We start from the raw sequence: 16,943 nt of genomic DNA on the forward strand, positions 1-16,943 counted from the left end.
TGAAGGAGACAGGGCTTTCCTCCTGCTCCAGGAAGAGCTGCAGGCTCAGGGTCCTCAAGAAAGACAGGTCCTGGTGGCAGCCCCATCCCAGCTGGGTAATAAAGCCTGTCCCCACCCTGGGGAACATGCAGGTGAAATTAAATATTCACTGGGGGAAAAGTGGCAGGTGGGGAACAAAGATGAGAAGATGGGGAGTGTGTTACTGACTTGGGAATACAGGATAGCCGCTTTCCCAGACAAAAGAGAGAGCTTCTTCTAACCCACCTTTTCCAGCAAAAACATCTGATGTGGGGCCACCTGGGTGAGCGCTGCCCAGGTTGAATAAGTGATTAGTGGAGAAACTGGAGCATGAGAAGGGACTATCTGGCTGGCCCTGGGAGGCGGTGCCTGGGGATGGTGGGATTTGCTGGTGGTGGGGCTCAGGGCTTCTAAATGTCTTTGTTAAACATGGACGAGCACATCTGGGAGCACTGATGGGCGGCATTGCAGCTCCATATGTGGTTGGGAAATAACAGGAAGAACGGAATGAGCCTGGAGACACTGCAGTGGGCCAAGGTCCAAAGGGAGGGATTAGGGACAGGGTTTTCTGACCCCATCTTCAAGATCTTTGGCCAACAGCAAGGGGAGATGCATCCAGGAGCACTCAATACTTGGGATTAGAATGAGCCACAAGCGTAGGCCAGCCATGAGCAATGCACAAGCAGTCCCATGATGCACTCAAGAGCTGCTACAGCATAACACTGATCTCCGTCGTAATAAAAGCCCCGGGGCGGTCCCGACATGATCCTGAGGGAGCACAGCAGGACAGCAGGTCCTGTGGTTATTCTGCAGAGTGAGGGCAAGGAACAGCAGGCAGAGAGAGGGGTTGGTTGGAGAGCAACACTGTCCCTGTGGCAGCCAGAAGCACATTTGGGATGGCGTGAAGCTGCAAAAGTGTCCCTAGCAGGTCCACAGCCCCTGTCTGCCTCATGGGCAGCTCAAGCTGTGCGTGAACCAGGAGGGGATAAGGGCAAGGACTTGCTTTTTGGTCATGGGCTGGGCTGAGACTGTTCACAGGACCACATGTTGTTGTCCATGGGAGGAAGAAGCCCCCAGCCCTTCTCTCAATCCCAACCCTAATCGCATTCCCAGTCTCAGTCCTGCCTGGGAGCAGCACTGATCCCACAGCCAGGCGAAGGATCTGTACCCTGCTCCCAGTCCCCAGGGTCACATAGAGTCTGGCCGAGCTCTGCAGCTCTTGCCGGAGTCAGGATCTGGACCGACCCAACACTGGGGACTTGGCTGAGAAATCAGGTATATTTTTCGGAGGTCACAGGCCAGTGGCCGCATAAGCCCAGAGCTGCCCCTTCCTCAGGAACCTCCAGGCAGGCTGAGTCCTGTACAAACCAAAGGACTTGGGTGTCTGGGATTCCCAAATTGCTGGTGCTGACTCCTTCCCCAGTGTCTCGTTGCCTTGCATGGAGGAGCCCCAAAATTGCGCAGGGTACTGGAAAACCTTCTAGCAGCATGTCCTGCTGGAGATATGCGTCCCTCAGCCCAGCAGAGACATGTCAAACTGGAGCCAGAATGATGCTTTTGCTCAGCGTGCACCCACCCACGTCTCCACCTGCATGGTGTCACTGCTGAGAGGTGGTCTGGGGCTGGCTGGGGTGCGAGTGTCCTTTGGGAATAGCTGAGGGTGCCCATACCAGTCCCAGCACCAAGCAAACTCACAGCACATGCAGTCAAGGTATTTTGGGGTTTTTGCGAGTCTGTGGGCAACAAGGCTGCAAATCCAAGCAGTGTTCCCATTGGTAGAGGAGAAAAAGAAATGAGTGAAACAAACCAAAGTGTGACTGAGGGCAGCTCCTGCTGAGCCAGTGGCTTTGCATCTACACCCTGCAGGTATAAGCTCCACTGGTGAACTTTGATCCCAAATCTTTTTTCCGACTTGCAGGCAAAGAAGGAACTGGAAGGACCCCAGTGTATCCAAGGTTATAATCCCCCTTCTGGCAAGGACACTTGCCTGGAAGGAAGATCAAACCCAAGCACAAATCTTCATTCTTGCCTTACTTTCTAAAACCTTTTCTCTTGCCCGTTTCCCAGGGCAGCGTCTCTGTGATGCCAGCCCAAGGGGGGCTCCCATGGGCAGGGATCTGTTCCCTGTTGCCTGGGCACCAAAGCAGCCAGGAAATATGCAGCTTCTCTGGAAAAGCCCCACCAGTTTCTCCTGGCTGCCTTGCCAGGAACCCTCTCATGGTGGGGCAGAGGGCAGGGAGGCATCTGGTCACAGGGTGCTTGTAGCTCACAGGGCAGGCATTGAGGCGAGGAGCCACCGAGGGCTGGCAGGCACCCAGTGCCGTTGGCTCCATGGCCGTGGCACGGCGCCTGGTGAGCTGTTTCCCCAAGCTCGTGGTACAAGGCTGCAGATCCTGCATGGGACACAAGACCCACTGGAAGAGCAACTTTCCCCTGTGGCATGGCCCCAGGGCAGAGGTGTGCTGGCATGCAGAGCCCCAGGTCCATGGCTGCATCTCACTGGCTCCACATGCTGCTGTGGGCTCACCTTTCCCTAAACGTGTGGGATGGGGTGTCTGAGCAGGAGGGAAGCACATGACATGAAGGAAGACAGCCTTGCCCATGGGGCTCATCCTCAGTGTGAGGGAGGGGACAGTGGTGGGGTGGGGACAGAGTTGGTAGAATGGAGGGGGAAATTATGTTCTGCTTGGAATAAAGCAAGAAACTGTTTGTCACCTTTCTTAAAACTGGCCAGATGCACCCAGGGCCTCCAACGACAAATGAGAAACCACATTTGAAATGACTTCAGCTTACCACCATGACCACCAGCCCCACAGCCTGCGCTGGTGAGCAGCCAGGTGATGTGGAGGCTGAGCCTTTGCCCCATCTGTCAGGGCAGGAGGCTTGCTGCAGCAGCCCCACATGTCAGGTGGCCCATCGCCACCACTGCAGCCTCACCCAGAGCCACAGCAAGGATGAGCTCCCCTGTGCGATGCCAAAACACCAAGGCTATCCCTGCTGAGCCCCAGAGCATCAGAAGAGCTCTGAACAAGCAGGCAGCTGTTGGGGGCAGCTGTGCCAGGGCTGCTGCTCAGCTTCCCATGATCTGGAGGTGAGCAGGACCATGGGGCCACTGCAGATGTCCTGCTGTGAGCAGCAGGGCATGGAGGTGAGCATGGGGGTGCCTGTGGTCATACCTCCTCTGCCTGGGGCCTTGGGACCTCCCAAAGGTCCAAACAATACCTCTTTCTCCATTCTCAGCTATTGCACTGATCTGCGAGGAGAATTCAAGTAACCTGGAGGGACATGATTTGTGCTAGTGTGTCTCCATTAACTCTCCTATGCTGTGAATTTTGCTGTTTTCCCATTGCTGTTGCATGGAGAAAGTCTCTGCCCCGAGGTTCCCTGGAGACCCTAGCGGTGTTAGTGACAAAACTAAAATTTTGGGAGGACTCGAACACTGGAAGGGCTCTGTGCATCCACCGTCCTCTCACTGTGTCACAGCATCCAGTTCAGGAGGTGAGAGCATCTCTATCAGGGCATAAATCACCTTCCCATTGCCATCCTGCAGCTATCTGGCAGCACGCACCAGCCCAGCGAGGTGATGCTGCTCCAGCACCCCTTTCCTGAGCTCTTGGAAGGGATGTGGGAAGGTTCAACCAAATCCAACCAGTTCAACACAATCCCATTTTGCACTGAGCAAGATCATTTTGCTTCCCTCTGATGCTTGCAGCTGGTTTTGAGGACCAGCATCCTCTGGACGGTTCCCACTTGCAGACACATAATCACATCCCTTGATGCTGTTGTACGGTGCTGCAACTGGAGAAGCTGTCCTGTCCCAGGGTAATTGGTCCTTGAAATCTTTGGCATCAAACTATGATTGCATGATCCAAGACCTCACATTGGGAACTCAATCTGAGGGAAAGGAGGGGTCTTTTTGCTTTTTTTGTCAGGACTTAATAAACACTAGCTTCCCAATGCAGGCTGGGGCTCCCTGGTGGCCTCCCCATGAGGTTGGGGACAACCAGCAGAGCTGTCATGCAACACCCCATCCCTCCCTTGTGCCATGGTCCTTCTGGGGAAAGCTCACACCAGAGGAGCATCTCATCTGGACTTTTCCACTGTTTTCCAGCAGGAGCCATGAGAGCAGCCCTAGCAGAGCAGATCAGAGCCCCACACCTGGGGATGCCCCCAGCACAGGGCAGCCCCTTGTCAGCCCAGCTGCCTGGCTTAGCAATCTCTAAATTTAAAGTGTATCAGTATTGTTGTTTCTCATGCTAATAATGGAGTTTCCTTTTGATAGGTGGTTACTGTCTCTGTGTAAAGGCACACAGCCCTGAGGATCACCCTCCAGTCAGTGTACACATTTCCAGTCCCAAAATGGATCCCAAAAAGCAACATGAAATCTCTCAAGAACCATTTTATCTGCTGGAGCACCAGGGCTTGCTCCAGCCCCAGATGAGTGTGACATGCTTTCTCTCCCCAGCCTTAGTCCTAATGGCATTTTCACATCCTCTCCCCAACAAACTGATGCATGGGCAGTCAGGCCCTGCCCTGGCTGGTGGGCTTACAACGTGCAGCCCCAGCCAGACAACCGCTAGAGGACAGAAGGTCACTCAGAGCCACCCATACTGGTCCTAAGACTGGGAAAGCATTCTTTGTTCCAGGAAAAGGACTTCCCACTGTCACACTGCTACTTAGCCAAAAACCCTCTGCACTGCCCAGTGGTACCGGGGCTCAGCTCCGAGTGACCTTGGCAAGTAATTTCTGACATGTTCTCAGGGCTCTGAGTCCTTGGTGGTGAAGGGAGGAGCATGGACCCCCTCTGAAGGGGGGCACTGGGGAGGTCATGGGCTGCCATTCTTCCTGCCTCAAGCTGTCAACACTCCTGTCAGCAGGACCCCTTGTGTCCAGCAGAGCAATGCCAGTGTGATGGCATAGGCATGACAGATGATGGCACAGGCAGGACAGATGATGACACTTACAGGACAAATGATGGCACACACAGGACAGACTTAATTTCTTACCAACATGACAGGGAGGGCAGCCTGAGGCATCTGGAGCCTGTCTGGCTGCAAGGAACTGTTTGCAGGGATGTCAGCAAAAGGACCCACTGCAGCACAAGGGCAGAAGGGCGGGTGCTGTGACCCTCTGGCCAAGGCTCAGCTAAGTCAGTCCTTCCTCTCCATTGTCACTTCCCAGCCCTTGGTACCTGCCCTGGGTTGCCTCCAGGCAGCAGCCCTGCTTGGCCCTGTGGTTTGGTTTGAGCCTAGAAGGCAACTGAGCACCACGCAGCCACTCACTCACTCCTTCCCCCTCAGGGATGGGAAGGAGAAAATACAAAGCTCAGGAATTGAGATAAGGACAGGGATGGATGACTCACTCATTATGGTCCCGGGCAAAAGACAGACCCAACTGGGGAAAAAAAAGAACATCAATTTAATATAAACACCACCACCACTTATTTTTCCAATCAGAATAGGACAGTGAGAAATACAACCACATCTTAAAAACACTTCCCTCCATCCCTCCCTTCTTCCTAGGCTCAGCCTTGCTCCTGATTTCTCTCCCTCCTCCCCTGCAGGGGTACAGTCAGGCAGGGAATGGCGGTTGCTGTCAGTTCATCACCCGTTGTTTTTGCCGCTCCTTCCTCCTCAGGGGAGCACTCCTCACACTCCTCCCCTGCTCCAGCGTGGGGTCCCTCTCACAGGAGACAGTCCTCCATGAACTTCCTCCAACATGAGTCATTCCCATGGGCTGCACCTCTTCACAAACTTTCCCAATGTGGGTCCCTCCTGTGTGTTGCAGTCCTCCCAGTGATGAACTGCTCCAGTGTGGGCTGCCCTCAGAGTCCTGGTCTTCTCCAGGTGCAGCCCCCTGCTCCGGCGTGAGCTCCTCCATGGGCTGCAGGTGGCATCTGCTCCACCAGCGACCTCCATGCACTGCAGGGAAGAGGTCCTGACCTCTCATCATGGGATACAGGGGGGTCTCTGCTCTGGTGCACTGCCCCCTCCTCCTCCTTCTTCCTTCCAGTGACCTCGGTGTTTGCAGAAGTGTCCTCCTCACAACTTCTCTCAGGTTCCCCTTCTTAAATACATTATTGCAGAGGCACAGCCACCATCACTAGTTGGTTTGGCCTTGGTGCAGACGTGGGTCTGACTTGGAGCCGGGGGAGCTTTGAGAAGCTTCTCACAGGGGCCAGCTCTGTAGCCCCTTCTCCTGCTACCAAAAACCCACCACACACAAAACCCCAGCACACCCCGCTGCTCAGGCCCTGCAGGATCCCATCCCAGGCCCGCTGACATCTGGGCACCAGGTAGAAGATCTCTCCCCGCTGCTGATGGCTCCCCCTTTGGCCAAAAGTCACGGGGAGCTTGGCCTCCCTGGAGACACTCCCTCAGCAGCCGCCTCCTGGCAGCCCTGCAGCCTCCAGGCTCACCTCCTGGCCCCACAGCACTTCCCAAGGCCGCCCAGGGCGCAGACACGAGCTTTGTAGAGCTGCCATGAAACCGTCTGTTACTGAGATCAGGCTGTTGAACTGATCCATACCCAGGAAATTGAATTAATCAGCTTTAATCAATTTATTAAATAATTTTTTTTCCCATATTTAACCCTTCTCTTTCACCACCATTGCCTGCCTTGGGGCCTTTCATATGAACCCTTCTACTGAAGCCCTGTGGCTCCCCAGTTTCTCTTTCGTGTTTTTTCTCAAATGTCTCAAAACTCAAAAGTGGGAGTCAGACAACCCAAAATCCTGACATTTAAAAAAAAAAAAGAAAGTTTGTAAACTGCAGAGATTTTTCAGTTGCACTTTTCAGTGTTTGAACGTAACTTCAATACTGGACTTTTGTTTGTCTTTCAGAGAGAACTGGAGCTTCTGAGCTCATCATGGGATTCCACCAGCTGCAATTTGAGAAAATCATGTTCTGTGAAGCTCTCATAAAGCCCTTGAGAGCCTCATTCATTTCCTCTTCCTACTTATGCTACAAAACAATATGATTTATGTGCAGCTGGATGCTCCTGAGGACGCACAGGGATCTCTCCAACTACGGATGGACACCCTCAAATGCACCCCAGTGCTGCAGGTTACCTGTTCATGCCCAAAACAGAGACATCTCTGTGAGTCTTCTTCAGCCTACTTTGGGGATGTCAGCTGGCTTAGTGCAAACCTCTGAAAAATGAAAAGGGAGTTGCTTCAGCATGAAGCAGGTCAGGGACTGCTCCACGTCTCCTGCCTGGCCTTCGTGGCGCAGCAACTCTCTTGGATCGGGGAGCATCCCAGCTAGCAACAGTCTCAGCCTCAGAATGGGGTCCAGACTCCCTCCTCCAATAACACTTACAAAATATTTTGAAGAAACACTGTCCCATGACAGATGTTATGTACTGCAGAACAGAAGAGCAAGCAGTGCCATGCCTGGGGTGGCACCAGTTAGACATACATCCCTGAGTCTGAAGCAGGTTGCGGAGGTGATGGAGCCACTGGGAGGGGAAAGAAGATGGAGAATAGGTCAAATCACAACATCTAGGATGATCTCTGAGGACTTCAGGGCCGCTAATGCTTTATTCAAAGCCACCACTCTGCTCTTTCAAGATGCATCTGTGCTTTGTAACTGGGACAAAAGGAAAACTAAAACTTACCCAGGTTCATTTGTGGCAAGATGGCAGTGTGACCCCCAGGTGTTCCTCTGTGCCCCCAGGGATGGGGATGTGCCCACGAAGGGCAAAGGAAGGATGTTCATCCACCTCCAAGTTCACTCCTGCTCTCAGGTTTCAGCAGGTGACTTGGATGAAACTACTGAATGCAATTTTTACAGCTATATCTGGATTTTGCTTTTTTGTGGGGTAGGAGAGCAATCATCGCTCACATGTTGCCGATGAGAGTCACAGGAAGACACTGCTCTGCTACAGGGAAAACCTTTCTTTGATTGAATTATTTGTTCAGCTCAAAGTCCCTGGGCAGGGATGAAGTTAAAATCTCAGCACAGAAAAATAGCATTTTGCATGAGTGTGAAATTTGGCAGAGGCTGGGGATGCTGATGGCTTGCCAGAGGCACCAGCAGCTGCTCATTTTCTTTCCAAGGAACAGCTGGTGAAGTCCAGCTCCCAAAACACACCCTGCATGGGGTGTTGAAGGAGCTGCCCAGGCTGGTGAGTCCTCAGGAGAGTTGAAACCAGCTCAGGTGTGTGGGAAGCTGCTGTCTGGGCAGAAAAAATCCGGCCTGATGTACGTCAACCAGACAGGAGCTGGTCAGAGGCTGGTGTGGATGAGTGACCGCATCCTACTTCCAGCACGTCCTCCCTCTGCTCCAGGCTGGTCCCTCTCCTGCCAGGGGGACATCATGTCCTTGGGGCTGCATTGAATTTATGTGGCAAGGTTTTGGTAGTGGGGGGCTGCAGGGGTGGCTTCTGTGAAAAGACACCAGGAGCTGCCCCCATGTTGGACCCAGCCAGCTCTAGCTGGCTTCAAGATGGATTCACCACTGTTCAGAGCTCAGCCCATCAGCAAAGACAGCGGTTCCTCTGTGATAACATATTTAAGAAAGGGTAAAAAACACTGCACAGCAGCTGGAGAGAGGAGTGAGGAGATGTGAGAGAAACAGCCATGCAGGTACCAAAGTCAGTGAAGAAGGAGGGGGAGGAGGTGCTCTAGGAACGGGAGCGGATTCCCCTGCAGCCTGTGGGGAAGACCATGGTGAGGCAGGCTGCGCCCTGCAGCCCGTGCTGGTCCACGGTGAAGCAGATCCCACCTGCAGCCCAGGGAGGATCCCACACATCTGCCTTCCCATGGCAGGAGCCTGCTCAGCCTGTGAGGGCTGGTTTGAGAGCCAAACTGCTGCCAGGAGCCTGCCCAGCTGCCACCACATCCTGCCCCAGCCTCGTCATATAGGCTTGGATGTGCCTTGTTAAATGATTCAGCTTCCCTTTCCAACATCCCACACGTGCCTCTCTTTGGAAGCGAGCGCTTGGGTTGGCACTTTCAGTTCTCCTGTGGTTACATGGGTGCCCAACCACAGAAGGACTTCCATAAACCGAGGCCAAGCACAACGGCCAAGTGGCTGCCACATCTTGGCCAGTGGCAGCCAGAGGCATCTGGGTCTGATGGAGACCCTGAGCCCTGTCGCAGGCCACAGGTGCAGTTCAGGCTCCTCGCATCACCCTGCCAGGACCATCACACTGGTGGGGCAGGAGGGCAGCTCAGAGCGGAGAGGACGGATGTCAGGTCCCATGGCTTCAGCAGCAGGTGTCTGTACAGGTGTCTGTACAGGTGTCTGTACATTGCTGGTGTCTGGAATAACTGGGGTCTCCTGGGAGTCACCAGGCAGCTCATGGTGAGGAGCTCACCAGGGAACCAGGCACTTGCTTAGACCCTTGGCAGTGGGTTTAAGCTTCCGAGTGAGATCTTTACATGTACAAGTTTCACTGGTTTGAAAAATAACCATTTAAGGGTCCAGCTAGAGCCTGTGCCAACTGCATTCATGGCTGGTACACGCCGCTCTGAGCAAATGAGCATGAGAGCGGCCAGCAATAACACAGCTATGATGTCCCCACCATCCCCTCTTGCTACCTGGCACTGTCCAGGGATGAGGAAGATGACAGCAAGCATATCTGATACTTCCCTTGAGCCCTCTCCCTGTCACCAGCTATATTCAGCTTGGGGGATTTCCTGACCCAGATGTGATTTCCTGATTTCTCTGTATTTACACTCTTCAGTAAATCCCTTCTGTTTGGACTTGTCAAAAAACTCATTTTGAACACAGGGAAACTCCCAGCATCAGCACCATCCCTCAACAAAGAGGTCCTGCTGTTGAAGTTACCTTAACAAAATAGCTTCAATCCTAGAATATTATTCTGATTTTAGTTTAAAATATGGCTTTGATTTAAAATGGAGTTATAGTAGCTATGAGATTATAAAGCACACTAAGGTCCTTAGGAATAGGTAGCTAGTATGGTGTGTGCCTTGAACACTGTACGAATCATTATGGACTCTGAATTAAAACAATGAGTCAAAACAGTAGGTACCAGAAGAGACTGGGTTTGGTTTGGAAGATCAGCCAAAGGAAGAAATGAACGTCAGCCAAAGATGAATTGAGCATGCACAAGGATGGAGTTCAATCAGTGGACACAGTGAGGAAGACTTTAACGACCACCAGAGGACCCCCATCCAACATAACCATGCATGTGTTAGAGACATTTGCATATGATAATGACTTCCAGAAAATAACATGAATATGCTGATCATTACCCGCCCCTCATTCTATTCAAATCAATCAGTAAAGATGACCAATGATTTCTGTAGAATAGGAATAGAGGTAAGGTGAGGAAACTGAAAGCCAATCAATATTAAGGTCAAACTAAACTTTATGAATTTTGTTGATCTTATGTAACCATGACTCTGCTGAAAAAGTGTATAAATATGTTGTGCTTTGTACCTGTCGGTGAACACGTCTTTGGGGGAGTTATCCCCCGTGTTCCCCAGTGCTGGAATAAAGGAGTGCCTGCTTATCTGCTTGGTGTAGATAAGTTCTATTCGCAATTGCAACCACTAACACTGCCACTCTAGCACCGAGAACTGCCTACTTCAGATTGGGTTGAATCTGGCCTCCACCTTCACTTCATTCATGCACTGGAAAAGCTGGTGGCTTCATCCCTGTCCGGCCTCACCAGGATAGTCCTGAGTTTCCAGATCCCCACTTGTATATTCTCTGGCCAGAGGGTCCCATCCTGCTCAGATAGGAAGGTCCCTTCCTACTGGAGAGTCTCAGGGACCCTATGACCTCCTTGATAGCTGCAGGCAGGGCTCAACCTGATGCCCTGTGTGTTCTCACTGCTCCTCATGCACTGTGCTGGGTGCATCCTGGGAGGGCAGGATCAGCCTCTTGCAGTCCTTGCTGCTGCCCTGACTGCACCCCACAGCCAGCTCCCACCCTCCATCCTGCTCAGGGGTGAGTGGGACATTCACTGTGGGACAGAGGCATGCCATTATCCCGCAGCCTAGCTCAGACTTCTTGGATTTTCCCTCCAGCAATGTATTTTCAATTGCATTTAAAAATAAAATCCTGGCAATAAAAGCTCTGTCTAATTTTATACCCAGCCTGTTTTTCCCAAGCGCCTTCAGGATGAGGTGCCTCCCCTGGCCTTGCAGTGGGGGCTTACCCTGCAGCATGGGCACTGCTTATGAAGCCGGGAGGCTGTCACACGCGAATAGGGGTGCATGAGTGGACGTGGGGTGGATGGGAGTGGAGGATGTTGAGCCCCGACAGAGTTTGTTGGCCATGGAGGGGCTCCTTCCTCTTTGCCTTGATGGGGAGCCGGGAACCAAGTGGGGAGGGGGGGGGGGGGGGGCTTGGTGTGTGTGGCCAGGAGCAGTTTGGCATGATGTGAGCACAGTCACGGTGTGATCATGGACACAGTGTGAACACAGACACAGTGGGACTGTGGACATGGTGTGCATTGCCCCGGGACAGCCCTGCACAGCATGAGTGTGCACACCCGCCGGCGTGCTGCTGCACCCGCGCCTGTGCCCGTCTGTGCGCCTGCGGCAGGGCGTTCGTCCAGCAGTGCCTGCATCCCTGAGCATCTGCCTGGAGCAGTGCCACGAATGCTGGCACATTTCTGTCTGTGCTGGTGACTCCCTCTGGCAGCCCCCCAGTATGCCTGTCATCTGGGGGTGTTCGTTAGCACCCTCACAGGCTGTGCTGGAACAGCCCAGCATCTCTCAAGCTGCGGCAGTGTCTGCAGCACCATGCACATGGCCAGGCCGGGGTGGCTGTCACAACCTGACACCAGCACATGTGAGGAACAGAGAAAACCACCTCCCAGCCCTGCAGCTGAGCTGGCAGCTGGAGGGATGGCAAAAGCTGCCCTGGCCCTGCAGACATCACCCTGCAAGCGGGTGCCTTCAGGCAGCATGACTCCTGTGGGCGCAGCTGTGGGAGCCGGGTGCCAGCGACGGGCAGAAGGGGCCTGGGGTATTGGATATTTGGGCAGGGGACCTGGGAGAATAGATCCTGCCCTGCAGACCCACATCCCAAGCCTGCCACTCAAATGTCCGGTGAGGGGAGAGCCACTGATCCCACTGGGCGGCAGGAGGAGGAGGAAAAGCAGCTCATGGCCCTGGGAAAATGGTGAAAATCCCTGGAAAAGCCACAGGGAGCAGTGACAGGCCTGAGGGCAACAAGGGCAGATGGGCTTTGAGCTCCCGCTGTACCCAGGTCACAGTGGGAACCACACCCCCTCCCCAGACCCCACGGGCAGAGTTGTTCCTCAGGACACAAAACAACTGGAGTGTTTGTGTCAGATTCTGTCGGGTGACCTGCTCCCAGCCTTGCAGCCCTAACAGCCCCAACAGCTTTGCCTTTAACCAAATAAAGTGTTGTGATATTTAGGATTCCACGGCTCCTTTGGTTTTGTAAGACTGGGCTCCCACTAAAGGCAGGCATTGCAAGGGAAAGCTGAGCAATGGGAGTGATGAAGGCTGAGGATCCTGGAGAAGAATAACGCCCTCTCCTAAAAGTATTGTTTACAAAAGCTGCTTTTGGTCTCGGTTTGGTTTTTGTTTTTTATGTTTTTATTTTTTATTTTCCTTTCCCCCCCCTAATTAATTATTTTAGAAGGGCCAGGGAGATTTATGACTTTCTGGGATTTGGCAGCGGTGCAACAGCCTACTCATCAGAGGAAAATGGGAAAAATGGCTGGGCTGGAAAAATCCCCTTAGGATTTCAGACAGAAAAACAAAATCAGAGCTGACACATCCAGGTGTCCTGGGTAGTGCAGAGCACAGAAAACTGTGGGGATGAAGCCGCCCCTGCAGACCCCAGCAAGAACCCCACCAAAATCAGCAGGATGCCTCCGGCCTCCCTGGCCGCAGGCTGTCCCTCCTCAGGGCAGCAGCCCTGCTGCAGTGCCAGGGATGCTACCGGGGCGCTGGGCTCATCCATCCCCATGGGACAAGCCCGGCGTCCTTGCGGGGAGCAGCAGCCGCTGGCAATGACCAGCCACATGGCCACCAGTGAGAAGGCATTTGCGTAGGTACAGGAGCATCAGCACTTGAATATCTCCCACAATCCCAAATTATTCTCTTCTTAAGCCATCAATATTAAATATTTAATTGTGAAAACTTTAAATTACTTGGTTAATATCTTCCTGGCCCATACAGCTGAGTTCTCTCCAGGCTGGCTGGGGCACAACCCTCACAGGGGATGGGATACTGGCCTAGCACAGAGGGACATCCTATCTGCCCACAGGATCAGTTCTCCCCAGAAAAGTGTTTCAGCTTGAGCACTAATGGAGATTTTGGAAGATTTTAAGATCTAATGAAGGTTTGGGAAGCATCCCAAAGAAGTGGATGCTGTTTGCATGGCAGAGCTCATGCCAGGATGGGGCCATTTCTCTGTGTGCTACTTAGAAATGGCTCTTCCATTTCAACTGGCCCTAATTACAGCAGGAGGAAAAATAAAAGTGTGTTTAAAATGCCTGAACTGAACTCAAAACAATACAAAATATTTTCATTTTGGGCTGAACAAAACCTTGGGGGCTGAGGCGATGTCTTGGTTTCTTTATTTAGCCAACAGGACAAAAAAGCCTGTTTCTTTCCCAGTTTGACTAGAACCATGTGGGGGCTGTTCATCTTCAGTGGGGAAGGATAAAACCACTGCGATTTGAGGATTGTTCAGTGCCTTTGTAGAAATGAAGCAACACAAACCCCTGTGCAAGATCCCGTGGACAGGAATGTTGTTACTGCAGGAAGACCCTGCCCGCACCCATGCCACCCGCCACACTCAGCCCTTCCCCGCTGAGCCCAGCACTGCTCATGGCACAACTCATCTAGAGCTTCTCTTCACCCCCCCAGCTCCACATAGAATCATATACTCATAGAATAGTTTGGGTTGGAAGGGACCTCCAAATATCATTCAACCCCACTGCAATGAGCAGGGACATCTTCAACTAGATCAGGTTGCTCAGAGCCTATCACATCACTCCTGGGGACTCCAAGGCAGTACATATAGATACATATTTTGTTGTGTATGTGTGTGCAACAGCATGAGGGGGAAAGTCAGCCCACACAGCTGGTGCATGCTCTCAATACAATATGGCCAGGTTTCTGTTTCGCTTGTTCCCCTCCACTGCAGACCTGCCCGGGTTGCCCACCCATGACACTGCCACCCTGTTTGGGTGTCTGCCAGGACCACGGTGGCACGGTGTGGAGGAGCCCAGAGCTGAGATGGCGTAAACTCATGCCACTTGTGAGACCCTCCTTGTAAGCAGGGTGACATATGGCGCCTGCACGGGGTTTGGCAAGGCCTGACCAGCACCAGTCCCTCCACAGCAGCTCCGTCCTCACCGGCAAGGAGTTGGCTGGAGGTCCTACCTGGGGACACAGGTCTGGGGAGCTCAGGCTAGGACATCCTGCTTACATTGGGCTTTTGACGTTGTGTCAGACCCTGTGGGTTCCCATCTGTGGGACACACAGGTGTGGAGGTGGCCATGACCCTTGTCTAGGGGTGGCTACAGGATGCCCTGGTGCAGGCAGCACAGGCAGACCTGCCTGATGTCAGGTTCTTGACAGGAATATTTGATAACAATTTTTTTTCACCCCAAGAAAAAGGGGCTGAGGGACATGTCCCTACCTGGTGTTTTCTTGGGCTTGTAGAGACCTCCCAGACCTCCTCCATGGGCAGGAGATAATTTTCAGTAGCTAAAAGAAACTGAACCTGCCTGCCTGAACCTGCCCAAGGATGGGGAGTCCCTGGCTGCCTGCAGCAGGAGAGAGATTTGTGGGGTCCTTTGGACAGTTGCAGGGATGCCTTGGGGGGAAATGGGAGGCATGCACCCAGGAGAGGCTCCAAGGCAGTAAGGACTCACTGCTTCCAGAACTGGCCCCTGAATCCAGCTGCAGGGCAAGCAGGATCTATGTGTCCTCCCTGCCCCATCTCCGCGGCGCCAGACTGCAGCAAGACATGGAATGAGTGAAGGAATGTTGCTCTTTTGGTGAAACTGCACAGGCATGGAGCAGCCCAGGCTTCCTGCCACAGGGACGTGCTAATCCATGTGCCCAGCCGTAATCTACAGCTGGGGAAACTAAGGCAGAGCAGTTAAATGGCATCATCGCATGGGTGGGTTTTGATCGCTCCCTGGGACACGGCTGTAGGGTGGCATCTTGCACAGGTTCTCTGCCTGTTAGCCACTTCTGTCCCTTCAGCTGCCTGTCCCTGCCTAGCGCATGGCCCCAGTTGACAACAACCCATCTCTTAAGAAGGGCAACCAGAGATTCCCTGATGGCAGAGCAGGAGTGAGCCACCTTGACCTTGTCTGCACTCACAGGGGAACATTTTGGGTCTAAAGGCACCTACACAGTGAGTGTGACACCCCCCATCCCACTCCGCCCCCCCCCAGGGTGCTGACCAGGACCCCAGCCCCTGCTCTGGTCCCTGACTGCTGCTTCTCTGAGAGTGAGGAAACAGGGTGGATATCCACCACGGGCAGCTGCCTCTTTATGTAATGCAGGGAGTAAAGTCGCAGTTCCCATGGCATGCAGCTGCAGAGGAAAGCAAGAATTTTGAAAGCCCCACCCGTCCCCATCTCCCAGGGTCTCACCAGGAGGGAGCATCTGGCTTCAATCAGCTGTACCTTGGAAGAGGCTCGGCTGGCTATGCAGGCAGCAGTGAGTACCTGTGTCAGGCTGGGTTCACTGCCACAGGGAGACATCGGACCTGGCAGGGACCTGACAGGATGCTGGAGCAGAGCCAGGGTGCTGTGCTTGATTCCCCCCATGGTGCTGCTGGGAGCACCCACCTGGCAAAGCCTTGGCCCCCGTGTCCCCCGGCAAGAAGCTGGGATGGTGCGGCAGAGGCTCACCCACTGCTGCCCCTGCTGTACCCCACAGAGAGGAGGGCAGGACTGGCCTCTTGCCACCTGGCAGTAGATCTTTACTACCCGGTGCCTCAAGTGTCAGTGGAAAATGAAACTTTCCCATGGCTGCAGCCAGGGAGGAGGAATGGGGAGCACTGAGCATGCTCCAGGTAATACTGCTAAGGCAGGAGGCAGCTTTATCTCTGCCAAGAGGAGAAAAGTGCTGGCGAGCTGGAGCCTGGGATACAGACAGGGCTGCAGCAACAAGGCACAGGCATGGTCTGGGACAGAACACCTGCAATGAGGGACCAAGGGAATGAGTAAGAGGTACTGGGTGCCAGCTCGCTGCTCTGAGATGCGTCAGGCACCCCCTTAGCCAAGACCGCCCTGCACAGCCTGGATGCCTGTCCCAGTGAGGACCAGCCCCAGGACCTGGGGCTTTCTCCAGGTCATCACATCCTTGGTTCATCTGCCAGGGATTTGAACTGGCAAGAACAGGACAGAGGCTACAGAGCACGTGGGATGGCAGCACGTTGTGTGCTGGAGCTGCTGCAAATGGCCCAGGGCAGCAAGGGCCCGTGATGGGCAGAACAGCTTCTGACTACACAGAAGGCAAGCCAAGCAAAAAGCACAAAACGTATGGGCTAAAGGCCCAAGATGTGGCTGTTCCTGCTAGCATTTGGGATAATTGCTTTGCTGGGAGAGTGGCCCTTCTCTAAGGGGGATAGTTGGGCATGCAGCCCAGCCTCCAAGAGCATGAGAAGGTCATGGAGCTGGGCAGAAGAGAGAAACTACAAATAGACCTGGGTGACTGGATCCTTCCCAAACCACATGTCTGAGGACACAGAGGATGAGGTCCTGCAGCCTCTGAGGCAACTTGGGGGCCAGACACAGGTCTGGGTTGAGACCAGGCGAGGGCCAAGCACAGCCTGCTCCCGATAACAGCCCCCCATCACCAGGCACTGGCAGGGCAGCCTCCCTGTGTGGTCTCACCCCAGTGCCTGTGATAAATGCCCAGTGACATGAGTGCTGACTCTGCGGGGTTGTACCTTGGTTTGACAACTTCAAGCATGGAGGGACTGAGGTGAGGTGGGTCA

The sequence above is a fragment of the Tyto alba genome, unplaced genomic scaffold, assembly GCF_018691265.1.
Source record: "Tyto alba isolate M040663 unplaced genomic scaffold, T.alba_DEE_v4.0 Super-Scaffold_11, whole genome shotgun sequence".
NCBI classification, from domain to species: Eukaryota; Metazoa; Chordata; class Aves; order Strigiformes; family Tytonidae; genus Tyto; species Tyto alba.